The sequence below is a fragment of the Dendrobates tinctorius genome, unplaced genomic scaffold (genome assembly GCF_039654945.1).
Source record: "Dendrobates tinctorius isolate UK_male_01 unplaced genomic scaffold, ASM3965494v1 ptg000031l, whole genome shotgun sequence".
In the NCBI taxonomy this organism is placed as follows: domain Eukaryota; kingdom Metazoa; phylum Chordata; class Amphibia; order Anura; family Dendrobatidae; genus Dendrobates; species Dendrobates tinctorius.
Window position 1 is genome coordinate 11,784,120 of NW_027361699.1, and position 6,000 is coordinate 11,790,119.

The window sequence follows — 6,000 nt, forward strand, 5'->3', positions numbered from 1 at the left end:
TACATTTTGGATCATACAGATGAACTGCACTCATATGTCCGGATTCTTTTCATGGACTTTAGCTCAGCGTTCAATACCATTGATCCAAATTTACTTCAGAAGAAAATGGCAGCTCTTGGAGTCCCTCTCAACTTATGCTTGTGGATTTATAACTTCCTGACAGCCAGGATACAGAGTGTAAAAGTTGGACCATTCACTTCGGACACCTTGGTTACAAACATCGGGGCACCTCAGGGGTGTGTTTTGTCCCCGTTACTGTTTTCTCTCTATACGAATGATTGCATCTCTTCAGCAGACTCAGTAAAAATCTTGAAATTTGCCGATGATATGACACTGATTGGTCTCATCAGGGGAAATGCTGAAGACTTGTATCGGAGTGAGGTGGAAAGAATATGTGACTGGTGTAAAGCCAATAATCTTGTACTCAACACTAAAAAAACTGCTGAGATGGTTGTGGATTTTAGAAAAGATCAACATGAGATACTTCCAATCTACATCCATGACGAAGTGGTTCTTAGGGTCACAGAGACCAAATTCCTTGGTGTTATCATCTCTCATGATCTTAAATGGGGGAAAAACGTGGATGCTGCTATAAGAAAAGCACAACAGAGGATGTTCTTCCTGCGTCAGCTGAAAAGATATGGTTTGTCTAAGAATCTGCTGATCTTATTCTTTAATGCTGTCATCAGATCTGTGATTTGTTCCTCTCTGATAGTCTGGTATGGGGGAGCCACTGCGCATGACAAACTCCGCTTACAAAGGACTTTCAGAACAGCAGAGAGAATTATAGGCTCCCCCCTGCCTAAAATCCAGGATCTTTATGATAGGAGTATTCGATCCCACGCATTGAAAATTTCATCCGATCCCTCTCACCCGGTACACTCCTCATTCCAACTACTCCCTTCAGGACGTCGCTTCAGAGTCCCCAAATGCAGCACCAACCGCCATATAAACAGCTTCTATCCACTCTCTGTTCAACAATTACATCGTCATGTGTAGACTATATACTGTATCTGTCTTGTTAGATGTTACTTGTTGTATCTGTTGTTATATATTATGTTGCCTCTTTGCCACAAAGAATTCCTTGTATATATGTACTTGACGATAATAAATTTGATTGATTGATTGATTGAAGTCTATGGGGAAAATCGGAACAGAAAACTCAGTGTACCCACAAGTGAAATTAACATGCTGTGGATTTGAAACACATTCTGCAGGTCAGGTTACTCTGAGTAAAAAAGACGCACAGACGGCATGAGAGTTCTATAAATTCTGTCCACTTTCCTGGAACTATAAGACACTGCATTATTGTTGCAGCAAAAATACACAGCTTCAAAAACCCAACAAAAGCTCATATTGGGAACATAACTTTAAAGATCAAATACCAAATCTTTTCCTGGGAATGAAGAGACTGGAGCTGGCCATGATCTTTCTTGCTTAATGAAATTACAATTTTTCATCTGGCTCCCCAACTTCCAACTAGTGCTGCTCCCAGGATTTTTGTACACATATTTTATTTGTAAAATAAGAGTTTAGAGAAATAAATCAGAGCAATATTAGGGATATACAAGATGTGGCAGGGCCAAATAGCCTCCTCAGAACTGCCAAAGCATGACAGAAAACTCCAAACACATATCAAAATATTTGATCAAATGGAGTCAAAAAGTCTGTCTTTAACCCCTTTACCTCCAAGGATGGTTTGAACGTTAATGACCAGGCCAATTTTTACAGTTCTGACCACTGTCCCTTTATGAGGTAATAGCTCTGGAATGCTTCCATGAATTCTGGTGATTCTGACATTGTTTTCTCGTGACATATTGTACTTCATGCTAGCGGTAAAATTTATTTGATATAACTTGAGTTTATTTGTGAAAAAAATGGAAATTTGGTGAAAATTTTGAAAATTTTGCCATTTTTTAACTTTGAATTTTCATGTCCTTAAATCACAGACATATGGCACAAAAAATATTTAATAAGTAACATTTCCTATATGCTTACTTTACATCAGCACAATTTTGGAACCAACATTTTTTTATGTTAGGAAGTTATAAGGGTTAAAAGTTAACCAGCTATTTCTCATTTTTACAACACCATTTTTTGCGGAGACCACATCACATTTGAAGTTACTTTGAGGGATCTATATGATAGAAAATACAAGAGACCCCATTTTGGAAACTAGACCCCTCAGGGAACTTATCTAGATGTGTGGTGAGAAGTGCTTCACAGAAGTTTATAACGTAGAGCCATAAAAATAAAAAATCATTTTTTTCACAAAAATGATATTTTCACCCCCAATTTTTAATTTTCCAAAGGGTAACAAAAGAAATTTGACCTCAAGAGTTATTGTGCAATTTGTTCTGAGTACGCTGATACCTCACATGTGGGGGTAAACCACTGTTTTGGCGCATGGCAGAGCTTTGAAGAAAAGGAGCACCGTTTGATTTTTTCAACGCAGAATTGGCTGGAATTGAGATAAGACGCTATGTCACGTTTGGAGAGCCCCTGATGTGCCTAAACAGTGGAAACCCCCCAATTCTAACTCCAACCTTATCCCCAACACACCTTTAACCCTAATCACAACCCTAGCACTAACCCTAACCCTAATGGGAAAATGGAAATAAATACATTTTTTTAAATTTTATTATTTTTCCCTAACTAAGGGGGTGATAAAGGGGGGTTTGATTTACTATTTATGGTGGGCTTTTGTGTTTGTCAACTGTCACAAGCTAAAAGACGCTTTTTATTGCAAAAAATGGTTTTTGCATCTCCATATTTTGAGAGATATAATTTTTCCATATTTTGGCTCATGTGAGGTCTTATTTTTTGCGGGACAAGTTGACGTTTTTATTGGTACCACTTTTGGGCGCATGACATTTTTTGATCACTTTTTATTACAATTTTTGGGAGGCAGAATGAACAAAAATCAGCATTTCATTAATTTCTTTTTACGAGTGTGGTAAAATTGATAAAGCGGTTTTATTCTTTGGGTAAGTATGATTACAGTGTTATCTCATTTATGTTTTTTATGTTTTGGGGCTTTTATACAATAAAAACAATTTTATATAAAAAATAATTATTTTTGCATCGCTTTATTCTGCGAGCTATAACTTTTTTAATTTTTTTGCTGATAACGCTTTATGGTGGCTTGTTTTTTGCGGGAAAAGATAACGTGTTTATATCCGTCTTTTTGATCGCGTGTTATTCCACTTTTTGTTCTACGGTATGATGATGAGGAATTGTTTTTTTTTTGCTTTTTTTAAGGGGTGCACAAAAGGGGTTAACTAGTGGGACAGTTTTACAGGGTGGTTCATTACAGACATGGCGATACTAATTATGTGTACTTTTATTGTTTTTTTTACGTAAAGAAATGTATTTATTAGGGAATTTCTTTTCTTTATTTAGGAATTTTTAAAAAATATTTTTACACTTTTTTTTTCACTTTTTTATGTTGTCCCAGGGTGGGATATCACTGTATTATATATGCAGAGCACTGTGTCAGATCAGCGATCTGACAGGCACTGTAAGAGGCTTGCCGGTACCTGCTCTCAGCAGGCACTGACAAGCCACCTCCCTGCAGGACCCTGAAGGACCCTGCAGCCATCTTGGATCTGGGGTCCTGCAGGAAGTTGGCCTGCGATCACATCGCGTTGTTCTGAGAGTCTCATGAAAGCACGCAGGGAGCCCCCTCCTTGGGCGATGCTTCTCTCTGCCACCAGAACACTGCGATCATGTAAACCTGGACATCAACACTGTACTGAGTAATGTAAGACCTAAAGAATCAGGTTCATGAGGGATAGACCACAGTGTAATGTGTTACTATGCCTTTAAGAGGCCATAAGTATCATGGCTAGCTCAGGATTGATCCTTACCCATATCAGTCTCAGTATGACACCAGACTGACAGTCCTTATGCGTGTTTTATGTGGGCTTCCTCAGGGGGCTGTGACATGATGTGTGCCGATAGTACGATATATGTACCGACATCAGTTGTCCCTCGTCAGGGACAATCAGTTCGCCGCATGCGCCAGAAGTTGCATCACCGCATAGCTTCCCATGTGAAGCGAGGGTCCAGGGAGCCATCACCATGGCAACCATGACCTACAAGTGCCACACATCGGGAGCTAGCGATGATGCTCCAGACCACAAGCATCACAGGCATGCGCATATGTCCACTGAGAAAATTAAAAGTTAAATAAAATAAAAAACACACATAATAAAACCAACTCCAGAGAAATTAGCCTATAGGAATGAGGTGAAACTAAGTTGTTAATTTAATCCTTCTTGCACCAAAGTTCCCAGGACCATGATCCATGAATATTCCCTTTGAGCTAATAAGTATTTTATGTCCCCTCCTCTTATTCCAGTGCACATCCTGTCAATGCCACAAATCCTTTGTTCCCTAGGATTGCAGTTGTGCCTTTCTCTAACGTGCCTCAGGATCGTTTTTAGGGTCCTCATGTCATTCTCCTCATGGGCAGCTAGGTTGTCCCTAACGTGTTCACACATACTGACATGTAATTCAAACGAGGTGAATCCAATGTAGATCAGATTGCAGGTGCACTTCTCATAATATTTCACACGAGTTGTATTACATGCAATATTTTCTCTGATCTTGAACTCATGAGAGCCATCCGATGAGGAGAACGACATGGTCCTCACATGATCTTTGCAAGCTAGACAGTCAGAGCAGGGAAAGAAACCGACATTTGGTTAACCCGCTCCAAAACTATCTGGGGGTTTTGCAACATAGTTGCTATTGACGAGGATATCACATAGATTGTGACTTCACCTGGATGTCATCTAAGGTTGTTTGTTCACATAGCATTGGATCCATTCTGAGGATTGACCAGTGTTTTGATCAAATTGTTCGCATATCACCCCATTTGTGGTTATGCATCTAAAGTAACCTGATCACGCGTTTTGGATTCTTTTTAGCACTTTCATTTTTTGAGGAGTGGTGGAGTTGATCAAGAGATAATAGGAGATTCCTTGTCACATTTTGGGCTCTTTTGCAACCTCTTTTTCTGCACCTTCTACTATACCCACGTTCCAAACATCTCTCCCCAAGGTCCACAGACTGTCTCTGAAATGCATCAACTGAAGTACATATCCTCCACATTCGAAGGAACTTGCCAACATGGACAGCCTGCATGGTCGATCTAACAAGTGTAGATGATGCATGGAGCAATGCATTCACAGAGGCCTTCTTTCTGTGGACATCAGAATGGATCAATCCATCAGGCTGCAGAGATTTCCCTCTTGTGATAGGAATAAGTGAGTCTGATGTTGGAGTTGTTGCGGTTTAGATTGGACATGAAAGACTCCAGATCATATACTGTCCCTTGTCATATGAAGGGTATCGTTAATGAAGAGGCACCTTCCCAGGATATGGGGAGTGGCATGTGCATCATCAGGGAAGATGGTTCTCCCCAATACCCAAAGCAAATTGAGGTACTCTTTTCACATTTTAATTGTCTCTGGTGTTACATATGTGGCACTACAATGCAGTATTTCAATATTTTCTTTGATGTAATATTTTTATACACTTGCGTACCTCTGCTAATGGTTGATGTTTACATATTTTTCACTCATTTCATTAGTGTACTGACGGCTATATATATATATATATATATATATATATAATGGTCTTTAGCCTATATTAATTGCTGCTTTGTATGGCACTATTTCAATTTATTATACACTCGCCAATTTTTTCACTTCTCTATATACATCGGAATGGTTCTTCACTGATCCTTACATCTATCTCTGATGCAAGACTCTATTTACTGATTGTACCTGATAAGAAACAGCTGATGTCGACACATATATAGTATTATCGACACACATCATGTCACCGCCCCCGAGGAAGCCCTCGCGAAACACGCATAGAGGCTGGCCATCTGATGTCATACTGAGACCAATATGGATAAGGATCAATCCTGAGCTAGCCATGATACTTACAGTGAAGGAAATATTTATATGGTCCCTTGCTGATTTTGTA